We start from the raw sequence: 17,500 nt of genomic DNA, 5'->3' as shown, positions 1-17,500 counted from the left end.
CTAGCATTGATTCTCAACCAGTTTAATTTCAAGGACCCCCAATTTGACATCCATTAGTCTACGGACCCCCATTTAATGGTATTTAATTATATCTCTGGGACCCCCAATTTATTTTGTAAAATCAATGTTAATTTAACCTTGAGAGTGTACAAATGTCATTGTCCATTTGTCCACTCTCAGTTACAGACCCATAAGGGTCCATTTGGTTCCAAACTATCATTTAGCTCGGGACCCCCTGGAACTCCCTTGGGGTCCCCTAGGGGTCCCCGGACCCCACTTTGGGAACCACTGTCATAGGAGGGCTGTGGGCAGTTCAGAAACCAGTGAAATCATCAAAACAGATTTTGTTTTAAATATATTTAAAATGTTGTTATTGTAAGACTTTGAGAACGACCCACAGCCCTCCTATGAGACACAGACTGGTTTCTGAACTGCCCACAGCCCTCCTATGAGACACAGACTGGTTTCTGAACTGCCCACAGCACTGATAAAAGTCCATCGGACAAACAGTATATGTAACATGATTCAATCAGTTATGATTAACAAGCCACATTTAAGTATGTTCGTTTACAAGAATATGTCAAGTATTTCGATTATCATCTCTTGTTAAAAATACAAGAAAGTGTGCATTTATTTATCCAATGGATTTATTAACTTAATTCCAACCAATATTGTTCTGTACCCACACACAATGGTCAAAATGCATTAAAATTTACGGGCAAATGGTTATTAGGAACAGTAAATGTAACATGATTAAATCTGTTATGATTAACAAGACACATTTAAGTTTTTTGTGTACAAGAATATGTCACTTTTTTTGAGAATCATCTCTTGTTAACAATACAAGAACGTGTGCATGTATTTCTCAAATGGATTTATTTACTTAATTCCAACCAATGTTGTTCTGTACCCACACAAAATGGTCAGAATTCAGTAAAATATACAGCATTATGGCTTGGAAACCTGGACACGCCCCTTCAATAACTTTTGCCCCTTCAAGAAGACCTGACGTCAGACGCCATTTCACCGCGCACCTGCTCACAAACTTCTTCACCGAACCTGCATCACTTCACCGTTTTCCCACGGTTAAGGTAAGAATAATATTAGCCGAGCATTTGATTAAGGTTCAATTTAGCAAGTGTTTACATTATGTTTTGATTGGAGTAGTGAAAAACGGAGTGTTTGCTGCTGTACAGCACATCAAAGCAGACACACGTGTGACGGTTTTATTTTCGCGTCAGTGGCTGGTTGTTTTTGATACCAATGCATGTTGAACACGTTGTGTATTTGGTGTTTAAATTAGAAAGAGGGCTGTGAAACAACTCATTTGGTTTCACAACTTTCATGAAACTACGTTTCATCTTGACTGCAGCCTTGGACAGTCGCTAGCCCGTCTCCGGACCCCCCGGGTTGAGCTCCTTAGGGGTCCAAAGGAGCTCAACCCGGGGGGTCCGGAGACGGGCTAGACAGTCGCATACATTACAGTTCCCAACTTCCCGCATGACCTATGCAGCGGATTGACATTTTAATGGACGCGTTACGTGTGAAAATACAATCCGTCTTTGGATGATTAAATGTTTAAGCCCTATTCATAGTTTAGTTGTGTTTTTGATGAACGTGCTCATACTGTAGTGTATATCTATACCGTCCATGGCCAACACCTCCTCAAATTGAACGGCCGAGGGTAGCCAACGCGAGTACCCGGCCTCTGTCCCCGACACACACACTCGTCACGGCCAGCAGGACAGCGCTGTGTCCGTGGTTTTGCGAGCTGAGCTGTCAATTGCATTAGCATTAGGACAAGTGTGGCGAAGTAGAAACGTGGAGAGAGTGTGTTTTGGAACAAGCTAGCAGTGGTGTACATTGATTTGTGTCAAATGGAGTCTGTATGGCTGAAGATAAATGAACACATGACGTCGGTGGGAGTGGAGTTAGTGTGTTTTGGACAAACAGCGTGTTGTTTTTGTGTCAGCTGAAGCTTCATGTCAGAGTGTTTGTTGTGCCTCAGTGAGGCCAACCTCTTCCAGAGAGAGATGGAGACACTAAATCTCAGCTGGAGAAACATGTTGTTTGCATGCATGCATCGCTGCCTTGCATTTTTTGATGAATTGAACATGGTGGACCCTCTTGTAAACAAGTGTAATGCTTAATTGGATCGTCCACTCACAGTTAACAGCCTTTGTATTGAGTTTGTGCTTGAATTGTACTGTAATTCTGCAAACTGTTAATACATATTTCAATCAATCAATATCAATCAATCAAAGCATGCTATGTGCTACTATGCCAAGTGACTGACAAGTGTTGAGTCTGTCACTCACTTTGTGTGATTTATGGCGTTGTCTTTCTGTTAAAATCCAAATATGTTAACTTAATAACTCTGGACATATTACGACATTGTTTATTAATTGTGCACACGTGTAGCCTATTGTATTTCCCCACAGTCACAGACCAAATGTTATTCTCACAGTTATTATAACCAGTTTAACTTGCAAATATATTGTGGTTTAATATCGTGGTGGTTTCTAAGCATAGCCCAGGACATTGGACATAGACATTGGTGATCTTGCATTATAGTCGGTGTCAGGGGAAAAAAGGGTCCACATTTTGTGTGTGTGTGTGAAGCACACCTGCCCCAAATATAATGTTACTGCTTATTGGCTACATTTATGTACCTGCTTGTGATTCATGCATTGAAAGATCTGTCTGTTTTTATCAGATGTCTGATAAGTTGTTTAATTATGTTTACTGTGATGTCAGTCTTCTCGACTGACTTCTATGCTTGGAAGTATTCCTTGTCATTGGAGGAAGAATCACAGTTTAACCAATTTAACCCTACACATTGGCTATTTCAATACAGCAGATATTCAGTACAAGGTTGTAGATCAGCTATTTTCCAAACATGTATTTAAAATAAAGTATAGTATAGAGTCAATCGCACACATTCACGCGCGCACGCACGCTGTAGTCATGAGGTTTCACTAACTGTTTTTACTGTGATTTCAGGGTGGCTTCTCGACCGACCCACCCACCCCACCCCACCCCAGCCAGCCAGCCAGCTGACACATCCACTGCAGCTAGCTGGACTGGAGTGGTTCAGTCACACGGGTATTCTTTTGAACTCTGGTCCTAGATTGGCTAACATCTACAAGCTCAATGTTTTGCCTGACCTCTATGCTTGGAAGTATTCCTTGTCATTGGAGGAAGAATCACAGTTTAACCAATTTAACCCTACACATTGGCTATTTCAATACAGCAGATGTTAAGTACAAGGTTGTAGATCAGCTATTTTCCAAACATGTATTTAAAATAAAGTATAGTATAGAGTCAATCGCACACATTCACGCACGCACGCAGTAGTCATGAGGTTTCACTAACTGTTTTTACTGTGATTTCAGGCTGACCGACCGAACCACCCCACCCACCCAGCTAGCTGACTGGAGTGGAGTCCACTGCAGCCTGGACTGGAGTGGTCACCATCACCAAGTCACACAGGTATGACCTTCACAAAACACACAATGTTCTCATATTCTTTTGAACTCTGGTCCTAGATTGGCTAAAATAGCCAATGTACAGTACAAGCTTGTAGATCAGCTATTTTCCAAACACACGTAAGCTCAGCTGGTGGTGACTCCACTCGTACTAACCACGAAACATTAAATATCAATAAAATAAAAATAAACGTAATTGACATTCAGTTTCTGTTGTGCGACGGGCAGATGCAGCCACCCGCCTACCCAGAAATGTAGTCTCTGGGTTGTTTGACTCGTTTCTAACGCTTATTTTGTTACTCTTTGGGTATATTTGTACATTTCCAGTACAAACAGATTTAGTAGTAACAGATTTTTAAAATAAAGTATAGTAGAGTCAATCGCACACATTCCAGTTAAAACTGCTAGTTCGCACACGCACGCACGCAGTAGTCATGAGGTTTCACTAACTGTTTTTACTGTGATTTCAGGCTGACCGACCCACCCACCCACCCCACCCACCCAGCTAGCTGACTGGAGTCCACTGCAGCCTGGACTGGAGTGGTCACCATCACCAAGTCACACGGGTATGACCTTCACAAAACACACAATGTTCTCATATTCTTTTGAACTCTGGTCCTAGATTGGCTAAAATAGCCAATGTACAGTACAAGCTTGTAGATCAGCTATTTTCCAAACAGATTTTTAAAATATAGTAGAGAGTCAATCGCACACATTCCAGTTAAAACTGCTAGTTCGCACACGCACGCAGTAGTCATGAGGTTTCACTAACTGTTTTTACTGTGATTTCAGGCTGACCGACCCACCCACCCACCCACCCCACCCACCCAGCTAGCTGACTGGAGTGGAGTCCACTGCAGCCTGGACTGGAGTGGTCACCATCACCAAGTCACACAGGTATGACCTTCACAAAACACACAATGTTCTCATATTCTTTTGAACTCTGGTCCTAGATTGGCTAAAATAGCCAATGTACAGTACAAGCTTGTAGATCAGCTATTTTCCAAACAGATTTTTAAAGTATAGTAGAGAGTCAATCACACACATTCCAGTTAAAACTGCTAGTTCGCACACGCACGCACGCAGTAGTCATGAGGTTTCACTAACTGTTTTTACTGTGATTTCAGGCTGACCGACCCACCCACCCACCCACCCCACCCACCCAGCTAGCTGACTGGAGTGGAGTCCACTGCAGCCTGGACTGGAGTGGTCACCATCACCAAGTCACACAGGTAGGACCTTCACAAAACACACAATGTTCTCATATTCTTTTGAACTCTGGTCCTAGATTGGCTAAAATAGCCAATGTACAGTACAAGCTTGTAGATCAGCTATTTTCCAAACAGATTTTTAAAATATAGTAGAGAGTCAATCGCACACATTCCAGTTAAAACTGCTAGTTCGCACACGCACGCAGTAGTCATGAGGTTTCACTAACTGTTTTTACTGTGATTTCAGGCTGACCGACCCACCCACCCACCCACCCCACCCACCCAGCTAGCTGACTGGAGTGGAGTCCACTGCAGCCTGGACTGGAGTGGTCACCATCACCAAGTCACACAGGTATGACCTTCACAAAACACACAATGTTCTCATATTCTTTTGAACTCTGGTCCTAGATTGGCTAAAATAGCCAATGTACAGTACAAGCTTGTAGATCAGCTATTTTCCAAACAGATTTTTAAAGTATAGTAGAGAGTCAATCACACACATTCCAGTTAAAACTGCTAGTTCGCACACGCACGCACGCAGTAGTCATGAGGTTTCACTAACTGTTTTTACTGTGATTTCAGGCTGACCGACCCACCCACCCACCCACCCCACCCACCCAGCTAGCTGACTGGAGTGGAGTCCACTGCAGCCTGGACTGGAGTGGTCACCATCACCAAGTCACACAGGTAGGACCTTCACAAAACACACAATGTTCTCATATTCTTTTGAACTCTGGTCCTAGATTGGCTAAAATAGCCAATGTACAGTACAAGCTTGTAGATCAGCTATTTTCCAAACAGATTTTTAAAGTATAGTAGAGAGTCAATCGCACACATTCCAGTTAAAACTGCTAGTTCGCGCACGCACGCAGTAGTCATGAGGTTTCACTAACTGTTTTTACTGTGATTTCAGGCTGACCGACCCACCCACCCACCCAGCCAGCTGACGTCCACTGAAGCCTGGAGTGGTCACCTGCACCAAGCCACAGAAGCAAGTTGCAGCTGTCGCACAGGTAAAGACCTTCACATAACACGCAATGTTCTCATTTTCTTTTGAGCTTCCTTCAACCCCAAAAATAGCCAATCTACAAGCTCATTTGTTTTGCTTGACTCCAAATATGTTTGAAGTATTCCTTCTCATTGGAATTTATGGAAAGTAGACTTGCAATAGTGTAGTGGTTAGTTTGATGCACTTCTGCATTCTGATGTCTGTACTGTACAATGTCATTTCATGTGTTTGTAGGACCACAGCATTGAGTCCTGTAGAGAAGCTGTCACCAGAGTCCTCATTGTCTTCCTTGGGGAAAAGACGGAGGAGTTGATCAAGGATTACAAGGTAAAGAAAATCTACCTCTGTTCTAAACTTCTTGCTAAAAGACCTAGCCTATAGAGCACCGAAGTCTGACGTCACTTTCAGTAGAGGGCACCAACACACAGGTTCATCGTTTTATTTGCATTGAAATCTCCATAGGGCTATTTTAGGTCTCTTCATATAAGAACTGTGTTTGAAAAATAAACCGACCACCCCGGCCTTTCTGTCAGCGGAGTGGCTGTGCGTCGTTAATGATGTCCATTCATATTTGATACAGCCAGTTTCTGGAGAAAATGGACTTAATGTGGCCGCAAAAGCCTTGAAACTAAGGCAATGTCGCTGCTAATATACGTCACGCCCAGCTGTCAACAAATTGCGTTCCTGAGATTCCTCGTTGACGTAAGCTCAGCTGGTGGTGACTCGACTCGTACTAACCACGAAACATTAAATATCAATAAAAAAATAAACGTAATTGACATTCAGTTTCTGTTCGACGGGCAGATGCAGCCACCCGCCTACCCAGAAATGTAGTCTCTGGGTTGTTTGACTCGTTTCTAACGCTTATTTTGTTACTCTTTGGGTATATTTGTACATTTCCACCTTCAGTCGATGCTTCATATCCATATGAGTGAAAAGGCCGGGGTGATGCAAATAAAAAGTACATGAACCTGTGGACTGACGCCCTCTACTGACAGTGACGTCAGGACTTCGCTCTATATGGCTCTATATGAGACAGGATTTTGCCATCTAAAATATAGGGTATCCGTGTGACATCATCATACCCGGGAGTTATGCGGGAATGCCTACTGAGTGGCACAAAACTACTTTCTGGCCTTGACACATACATCCAAACAGAAAAGTCCTATTTGATTGCATTAAATTACTTTAAACGACTTTAAATTCACTTCATCACTCACTTTGCCACTCAATCTGCCATTTACTTTATGCATGTGCATACCCTCTATAGAGCCTATCTGATGGCTTGGTGGGATCAATGGATGGTCAGTTGGCTGGTCAGTTAAGTAATATCATGGTCAGCAGGCTATACCAAATACTAGTAGTTTTGGCACATGTTCTAAAATGTCCTGGTAGATTGTGAGGTTTTCACTGTCAGTGATGATTTTGGATGCCATCTGCTGGTGTCGGTCCACTGTGTTTTATCAAGTCCAGAGTCAATACAGCCATCTACCATGAGATGTGTTGTTGACAAGCTTTATGGAGATGCTGATTTGCTTTTCTAGCGAGACTTGGCACCTGCCCACAGTGCCACAACTACTAGTAACTGGTATACTCACCATGGTATTAATGTTGGTGGAAGGTGTGAGACACTGGCCACAACAATACAAATGAGATTACAGCTGCTGTCAAAGCAAAACTGGGCTTCTATTAGCCCAGACCACACTTGCGACAAACTGCTGTGTAGACTGCAGAGAGAGCAAAGACAAATGCACCTTTTTTGTTTTAGCATATTCTCACTGTCTCTGTTTTCCCCAGGTATTTGATGACGATGATGCAGCTGTCCAAGAGGCCATCTCTTCTAGTGTCCTGAGCATCTTCGAGTACAGCAGAGGTGGTGGTCTCGACAGAACGGCCAGGGGATCCGCAAGTAATTCCGACGGGGCATTAGTCCTAGGTTGTCGTTTGTCTGACCAATGACCAGTCTGAACTAAGTACTGCACCCTAGGCCATAATGACCTTTAGAACACAAACAAATATTTTTTAGACAGTCATGAGGGCTATCATCCACGAAAACATTAGGCCAATAGAACATACTTTTAATTGTTTTTAGAAGTAGCCCTGAGGGTTGGCCTCCATGAAAAGATTAGTACTTTAAACTTGAATTCAAACCAAATACTTTGGGAGACATTTTGGTGCTTGCGTCCAGCTCAAGAAATATTTTCTGAAACGCCTCAAAAGTGTACTTCAAAGGCTTGGGGTAGGGAATGCATACATCAGGCCCATCAAGTATTTGCAACATCAGGGATACCATTATGGCCTAATGTTTTCAATGAGGCTATTCTTCACTTGCACAATGTAGGAGGCGGGACTAAGGGGGACTTCCTGTTGGGATATCACCCCTGTGTTTGCTTCCTGTCCATCGGGAGTGCATGTAAGTCAGTCATTTTCTACGGACAATTATAGTATTTTCTCGTCACTTGTAATTTTTTTAATTAAGTTTAAAAAAAATTGTATTCATATGGTTCATTCATTTACCATTCGTTTTTATCGTAATGTTTTATTTAGGGTTTTTTTTCTCAAGGGGAAAGTTGTATGCTCCAGTGTCTGTCTGTGCTGCTGCACTATACATACAGGAATACAGTACAGTACGGTAGAGTACGGTAGAGTACGGTAGAGTACGGTGGAGTACAGTACAGTACAGTGGAGTACTGTATTCCACTGTACTGTACCATACTGTATTCCACTGTACTGTACTCCACTGTACTGTACTGTACTCCACTGTACTGTACTCCACTGTACTGTACTGTACTGTATTCCACTGTACTGTACTGTATTCCACTGTACTGTACTGTACTGTATAGTGCAGCAGCACAGACAGGCACTGGAGCATACAACTTTCCCCTTGAGAAAAAAACCCTAAATAAAACATTACGATAAAAACGAATGGTAAATGAATGAACCATATGAATAAAAGGTTTTTTTAAACGTAATTTAAAAAATTACAAGTGACGAGAAAATACTATAATTGTCCGTAGAAAATGACTGACTTACATGCACTCCCGATGGACAGGAAGCAAACACAGGGGTGATATCCCAACAGGAAGTCCCCCTTAGTCCCACCTCCTACATTGTGCAAGTGAAGAATTGCCCTCAGGGGTACTAATACAAATTATTTACATATGTTCTAAAGGTCATGGCCTAATCATTACCTCTGATAGATGTGTTAATGGACTCTATATTTGAACAAATACAATTATGTTTCTTTGTGTTTTTGTTATGCACTGATAATTTTGTTAAGAAAGGCCAAACGCTGTGGGTCCAATGGGGCCCACAGAGCCATAGAGAACCACATTACACTGTGGGTCCAATGGTTTCCACTGCCCACAGAGCCATAGAGAACCACAGTACACTGTGGGTCCAATGGTTTCCACTGCCCACAGCCATAGAGAACCACAGTACACTGTGGTTCCACTGCCCACAGAGCCATAGAGAACCACAGTACACTGTGGGTCCAATGGGTTCCGTGCACTGCCAACAGCCATAGAGAACCACAGTACACTGTGGGTCCAATGGGTCCACTGCCCACAGGGCCATAGAGAACCACAGTACACTGTGGGTCCAATGGGTTCCACTGCCCACAGGGCCATAGAGAACCACAGTACACTGTGGGTCCAATGGTTCCACAGGGCCATATAGAACCACAGTACACTGTGGGTCCAATGGTTCCACTGCCCACAGGGCCATAGAGAACACTGTGGGTCCAATGGTTCCACTGCTCACGAAGCTATCATATTGTGGCTGCATTTACTTTGTTTTTATGCACTGATATAATTTAGTTTTAAAAGAAACTGTATAACCTTATGTTCCAATTTGAGGAATAAAACAATAAATTGTTTTTTTTTATACCTGATGCCATTTGACTCTTGCTGGTGGTGTTCATAGGACAAGACAAACATTTATGTTTGAGTATTTTCAGTTTATAATCAGAAGTTGTACAGAAAAGAACATGGTGGTCATAGGACAATACAAACATTTGTTTGAGTATTTTCAGTTTGTAATCAGAAGTTGTATAACTTCTGATTACAAACTGAAAATACTCATTGATCTTTTTTTAATAAATGGGGTGGCATTTTTATATATATAAAAATTCCACCCCAGTTTATTTAAAAAAATCAATGAATTTAATTGAGTCAAAAACGTACTTTTATTAAACAAGACTAGTTCTTGTATAAAATACGTAATCCATTCAATTCAATAGTCTACATTTTCCAGTAAAATCTACAAGATATATCCAGTAAAATCTACAAGATATGTCCAGTAAAATCTACAAGATATGTACAGTAAAATCTACAAGATAATGTCCAGTAAAATCTACAAGATATGTCCAGTAAATTTTACTGGACATATCTTGTAGATCCAGTACATTTTACTGGACATATCTTGTAGATTTTACTGGACATATCTTGTAGATTTTACTGGACATATCTTGTCGATCCAGTAAATTTTACTGGACATATCTTGTAGATTTTACTGGACATATCTTGTCGATTTTACTGGACATATCTTGTAGATTTTACTGGAAAATGTAGACTATTGAATTGACTGGATTGCGTATTTTATACAAGAACTAGTCTTGTTTAATAAAAGTACCTTTTTGACTCAATTAAATTCATTGATTCTTTTAAATAAATGGGGTGGCATATTTTTATCAGTGAGCCCTCCTATGAGACACAGACTGGTTTCTGAACTGCCCACAGCCCTCCTATGAGACACAGACTGGTTTCTGAACTGCCCACAGCCCTCCTATGAGACACAGACTGGTTTCTGAACTGCCCACAGCCCTCCTATGAGACACAGACTGGTTTCTGAACTGCCCACAGCCCTCCTATGAGACACAGACTGGTTTCTGAACGGCCCACAGCCCTCCTATGAGACACAGACTGGTTTCTGAACTGCCCGCAGCCCTCCTATGAGACGCAGACTGGTTTCTGAACTGCCCACAGCCCTCCTATGAGACACAGACTGGTTTCTGAACTGCCCACAGCCCTCCTATGAGACAGACCGAGTAGATTTTCTTTTTGCTATTTTATCATGAACATTAGTGAGGAGCAATTATATGAAGGTATACGTTGAAAAGTGGTGAAGTGGTCCTTTAACCCATTTTGGGCGGGAACCCTTTTTGGTGTTTTTAGCATTAGGTTATGCTTTAGCTGTTGAAAAATAGCAGATCTACAAGCTCATAGCGCGGCAACGAGTGCCGCGCTACGATCTTGTAGGTCTGCTATTTTTGAAAAATCGTCCCTGGAACAACATATTTCCAGATGGGGGTCGGCGGCCAATTACATATATATTTGGGGGGTCCTTGACATGAAAACCTTTGAGAACCACTGATATAGAAACATAGAAACATAGGGTTTTAACCCTGTGAGAACCACTGACAAAGAAACATAGAGTTTTTCAGAAAACTGTCAGGATTTAGGAGACATTTGTAGAACCGGTCTAAATGGATTAAAGCTATTCTCCCCAACACACTAAGATGCTTTCAATGTAAATGTTAAGTTAAGGCTATTACATCTAGTGGGGATTTAAGCCCAGTTACCTGCTATTACATCTAGTGGGGATTTAAGCCCAGTTACCTGCTATTACATCTGGTGTGGGGATTTAAGCCCAGTTACCTGCTATTACATCTAGTGGGGATTTAAGCCCAGTTACCTGCTATTACATCTAGTGGGGATTTAAGCCCAGTTACCTGCTATTACATCTAGTGGGGATTTAAACCCAGTTACCTGCTATTACATCTAGTGGGGATTTAAGCCCAGTTACCTGCTATTACATCTAGTGGGGATTTAAGCCCAGTTACCTGCTATTACATCTAGTGGGGATTTAAGCCCAGTTACCTGCTATTACATCTAGTGGGGATTTAAGCCCAGTTACCTGCTATTACATCTAGTGGGGATTTAAGCCCAGTTACCTGCTATTACATCTAGTGGGGATTTAAGCCCAGTTACCTGCTATTACATCTAGTGTGGGGATTTAAGCCCAGTTACCTGCTATTACATCTAGTGGGGATTTAAGCCCAGTTACCTGCTATTACATCTAGTGGGGATTTAAGCTCAGTTACCTGCTATTACATCTAGTGTGGGGATTTAAGCCCAGTTACCTGCTATTACATCTAGTGGGGATTTAAGCCCAGTTACCTGCTATTACATCTAGTGGGGATTTAAGCCCAGTTACCTGCTATTACATCTAGTGGGGATTTAAGCCCAGTTACCTGCTATTACATCTAGTGGGGATTTAAACCCAGTTACCTGCTATTACATCTAGTGGGGATTTAAGCCCAGTTACCTGCTATTACATCTAGTGGGGATTTAAGCCCAGTTACCAGCTATTACATCTAGTGGGGATTTAAGCCCAGTTACCAGCTATTACATCTAGTGGGGATTTAAGCCCAGTTACCAGCTATTACATCTAGTGGGGATTTAAACCCAGTTACCTGCTATTACATCTAGTGGGGATTTAAACCCAGTTACCAGCTATTACATCTAGTGGGGATTTAAACCCAGTTACCTGCTATTACATCTAGTGGGGATTTAAACCCAGTTACCTGCTATTACATCTAGTGGGGATTTAAGCCCAGTTACCTGCTATTACATCTAGTGGGGATTTAAGCCCAGTTACCAGCTATTACATCTAGTGGGGATTTAAACCCAGTTACCTGCTATTACATCTAGTGGGGATTTAAGCCCAGTTACCTGCTATTACATCTAGTGTGGGGATTTAAGCCCAGTTACCTGCTATTACATCTAGTGGGGATTTAAGCCCAGTTACCTGCTATTACATCTAGTGGGGATTTAAGCCCAGTTACCTGCTATTACATCTAGTGGGGATTTAAGACCAGTTACCTGCTATTACATCTAGTGTGGGGATTTAAGCCCAGTTACCTGCTATTACATCTAGTGGGGATTTAAGCCCAGTTACCTGCTATTTACATCTAGTGTGTGGATTTAAGCCCAGTTACCTACTATTACATCTAGTGGGGATTTAAGCCCAGTTACCTGCTATTACATCTAGTGGGGATTTAAACCCAGTTACCTGCTATTACATCTAGTGTGTGGATTTAAGCCCAGTTACCTGCTATTACATCTAGTGGGGATTTAAGCCCAGTTACCTGCTATTTACATCTAGTGTGTGGATTTAAGCCCAGTTACCTGCTATTACATCTAGTGGGGATTTAAGCGCAGTTACCTGCTATTACATCTAGTGGGGATTTAAGCCCAGTTACCTGCTATTACATCTAGTGTGGGGATTTAAGCCCAGTTACTTGCTATTACATCTAGTGGGGATTTAAGCCCAGTTACCTGCTATTACATCTAGTGGGGATTTAAGCCCAGTTACCTGCTATTACATCTAGTGGGGATTTAAACCCAGTTACCTGCTATTACATCTAGTGGGGATTTAAGCCCAGTTACCTGCTATTACATCTAGTGGGGATTTAAGCCCAGTTACCTGCTATTACATCTAGTGGGGATTTAAGCCCAGTTACCTGCTATTACATCTAGTGGGGATTTAAGCCCAGTTACCTGCTATTACATCTAGTGTGGGGATTTAAGCCCAGTTACCTGCTATTACATCTAGTGTGTGGATTTAAGCCCAGTTACCTGCTATTACATCTAGTGGGGATTTAAGCCCAGTTACCTGCTATTACATCTAGTGTGGGGATTTAAGCCCAGTTACCTGCTATTACATCTAGTGGGGATTTAAGCCCAGTTACCTGCTATTACATCTAGTGGGGATTTAAGCCCAGTTACCTGCTATTACATCTAGTTGGGATTTAAGCCCAGTTACCTGCTATTACATCTAGTGGGGATTTAAGCCCAGTTACCTGCTATTACATCTAGTGGGGATTTAAGCCCAGTTACCTGCTATTACATCTAGTGGGGATTTAAGCCCAGTTACCTGCTATTACATCTAGTTGGGATTTAAGCCCAGTTACCTGCTATTACATCTAGTGTGTGGATTTAAGCCCAGTTACCTGCTATTACATCTAGTGTGTGGATTTAAGCCCAGTTACCTGCTATTACATCTAGTGTGTGGATTTAAGCCCAGTTACCTGCTATTACATCTAGTGTGGGGATTTAAGCCCAGTTACCTGCTATTACATCTAGTGTGTGGATTTAAGCCCAGTTACCTGCTATTACATCTAGTGGGGATTTAAGCCCAGTTACCTGCTATTACATCTAGTGTGGGGATTTAAGCCCAGTTACCTGCTATTACATCTAGTTGGGATTTAAGCCCAGTTACCTGCTATTACATCTAGTGGGGATTTAAGCCCAGTTACCTGCTATTACATCTAGTGTGGGGATTTAAGCCCAGTTACCTACTATTACATCTAGTGGGGATTTAAACCCAGTTACCTGCTATTACATCTAGTGGGGATTTAAGCCCAGTTACCTGCTATTACATCTAGTGTGGGGATTTAAGCCCAGTTACCTGCTATTACATCTAGTGTGGGGATTTAAGCCCAGTTACCTGCTATTACATCTAGTGGGGATTTAAGCCCAGTTACCTGCTATTACATCTAGTGTGTGGATTTAAGCCCAGTTACCTCCTATTACATCTAGTGGGGATTTAAGCCCAGTTACCTGCTATTACATCTAGTGGGGATTTAAGCCCAGTTACCTGCTATTACATCTAGTGGGGATTTAAGCCCAGTTACCTGCTATTACATCTAGTGGGGATTTAAGCCCAGTTACCTGCTATTACATCTAGTGGGGATTTAAGCCCAGTTACCTGCTATTACATCTAGTGGGGATTTAAGCCCAGTTACCTGCTATTACATCTAGTGGGGATTTAAGCCCAGTTACCTGCTATTACATCTAGTGGGGATTTAAGACCAGTTACCTGCTATTACATCTAGTGGGGATTTAAACCCAGTTACCTGCTATTACATCTAGTGTGTGGATTTAAGCCCAGTTACCTGCTATTACATCTAGTGGGGATTTAAGCCCAGTTACCTGCTATTACATCTAGTGTGGGGATTTAAGCCCAGTTACCTACTATTACATCTAGTGGGGATTTAAACCCAGTTACCTGCTATTACATCTAGTGGGGATTTAAGCCCAGTTACCTGCTATTACATCTAGTGGGGATTTAAGCCCAGTTACCTGCTATTACATCTAGTGTGGGGATTTAAGCCCAGTTACCTGCTATTACATCTAGTGGGGATTTAAGCCCAGTTACCTGCTATTACATCTAGTGGGGATTTAAGCCCAGTTACCTGCTATTACATCTAGTGGGGATTTAAGCCCAGTTACCTGCTATTACATCTAGTGGGGATTTAAGCCCAGTTACCTGCTATTACATCTAGTGGGGATTTAAGCCCAGTTACCTGCTATTACATCTAGTGGGGATTTAAGCCCAGTTACCTGCTATTACATCTAGTGGGGATTTAAACCCAGTTACCTGCTATTACATCTAGTGGGGATTTAAGCCCAGTTACCTGCTATTACATCTAGTGGGGATTTAAGCCCAGTTACCTGCTATTACATCTAGTGGGGATTTAAGCCCAGTTACCTGCTATTACATCTAGTGGGGATTTAAGCCCAGTTACCTGCTATTACATCTAGTGGGGATTTAAGCCCAGTTACCTGCTATTACATCTAGTGGGGATTTAAGCCCAGTTACCTCCTATTACATCTAGTGGGGATTTAAGCCCAGTTACTTGCTATTACATCTAGTGGGGATTTAAGCCCAGTTACCTGCTATTACATCTAGTGGGGATTTAAGCCCAGTTACCTGCTATTACATCTAGTGGGGATTTAAGCCCAGTTACCTGCTATTACATCTAGTGGGGATTTAAGACCAGTTACCTGCTATTACATCTAGTGGGGATTTAAACCCAGTTACCTGCTATTACATCTAGTGTGTGGATTTAAGCCCAGTTACCTGCTATTACATCTAGTGGGGATTTAAGCCCAGTTACCTGCTATTACATCTAGTGTGGGGATTTAAGCCCAGTTACCTACTATTACATCTAGTGGGGATTTAAACCCAGTTACCTGCTATTACATCTAGTGGGGATTTAAGCCCAGTTACCTGCTATTACATCTAGTGTGGGGATTTAAGCCCAGTTACCTGCTATTACATCTAGTGGGGATTTAAGCCCAGTTACCTGCTATTACATCTAGTGGGGATTTAAGCCCAGTTACCTGCTATTACATCTAGTGGGGATTTAAGCCCAGTTACCTGCTATTACATCTAGTGGGGATTTAAGCCCAGTTACCTGCTATTACATCTAGTGGGGATTTAAGACCAGTTACCTGCTATTACATCTAGTGGGGATTTAAACCCAGTTACCTGCTATTACATCTAGTGTGTGGATTTAAGCCCAGTTACCTGCTATTACATCTAGTGGGGATTTAAGCCCAGTTACCTGCTATTACATCTAGTGTGGGGATTTAAGCCCAGTTACCTACTATTACATCTAGTGGGGATTTAAACCCAGTTACCTGCTATTACATCTAGTGGGGATTTAAGCCCAGTTACCTGCTATTACATCTAGTGGGGATTTAAGCCCAGTTACCTGCTATTACATCTAGTGTGGGGATTTAAGCCCAGTTACCTGCTATTACATCTAGTGTGGGGATTTAAGCCCAGTTACCTGCTATTACATCTAGTGGGGATTTAAGCCCAGTTACCTGCTATTACATCTAGTGGGGATTTAAGCCCAGTTACCTGCTATTACATCTAGTGGGGATTTAAGCCCAGTTACCTGCTATTACATCTAGTGGGGATTTAAGCCCAGTTACCTGCTATTACATCTAGTGGGGATTTAAGCCCAGTTACCTGCTATTACATCTAGTGGGGATTTAAGCCCAGTTACCTGCTATTACATCTAGTGGGGATTTAAGCCCAGTTACCTGCTATTACATCTAGTGGGGATTTAAGCCCAGTTACCTGCTATTACATCTAGTGGGGATTTAAACCCAGTTACCTGCTATTACATCTAGTGGGGATTTAAGCCCAGTTACCTGCTATTACATCTAGTGGGGATTTAAGCCCAGTTACCTGCTATTACATCTAGTGGGGATTTAAGCCCAGTTACCTGCTATTACATCTAGTGGGGATTTAAGCCCAGTTACCTGCTATTACATCTAGTGGGGATTTAAGCCCAGTTACCTGCTATTACATCTAGTGGGGATTTAAGCCCAGTTACCTCCTATTACATCTAGTGGGGATTTAAGCCCAGTTACTTGCTATTACATCTAGTGGGGATTTAAGCCCAGTTACCTGCTATTACATCTAGTGGGGATTTAAGCCCAGTTACTTGCTATTACATCTAGTGGGGATTTAAGCCCAGTTACCTGCTATTACATCTAGTGGGGATTTAAGCCCAGTTACCTGCTATTACATCTAGTGGGGATTTAAGCCCAGTTACCTGCTATTACATCTAGTGGGGATTTAAGCCCAGTTACCTGCTATTACATCTAGTGGGGATTTAAGACCAGTTACCTGCTATTACATCTAGTGGGGATTTAAACCCAGTTACCTGCTATTACATCTAGTGTGTGGATTTAAGCCCAGTTACCTGCTATTACATCTAGTGGGGATTTAAGCCCAGTTACCTGCTATTACATCTAGTGTGGGGATTTAAGCCCAGTTACCTACTATTACATCTAGTGTGGATTTAAGCCCAGTTACCTGCTATTACATCTAGTGTGGATTTAAGCCCAGTTACCTGCTATTACATCTAGTGGGGATTTAAACCCAGTTACCTGCTATTACATCTAGTGTGGGGATTTAAACCCAGT

At 42.1% G+C, this 17,500-nt stretch overlaps 1 protein-coding gene and 1 long non-coding RNA gene across 2 annotated transcripts in view; one reads left to right on the top strand and one right to left on the bottom strand.

Annotated features, from left to right (window-relative positions):
• pnp4b (purine nucleoside phosphorylase 4b) overlaps window positions 1-17,500 on the bottom strand; it is a gene marked incomplete at both ends in the record, with an annotated part of 76,894 nt that overhangs the window by 4,335 nt on the left and 55,059 nt on the right. The window lies entirely within an intron of this gene.
• Window positions 4,981-8,325, top strand: LOC306924573. The gene is made up of 4 exons (XR_013790182.1): window positions 4,981-5,386; window positions 5,613-5,712; window positions 5,943-6,035; window positions 7,506-8,325. It is a non-coding gene; the product is annotated as an uncharacterized lncRNA (long non-coding RNA).

Source organism: Electrona antarctica (genome assembly GCF_951216825.1).
Source record: "Electrona antarctica genome assembly, chromosome: 6".
Lineage (NCBI taxonomy): Eukaryota > Metazoa > Chordata > Actinopteri > Myctophiformes > Myctophidae > Electrona > Electrona antarctica.
Note: the sequence above shows the minus strand (reverse complement) of the source record. Positions and strands in the feature narration are given on the sequence as shown.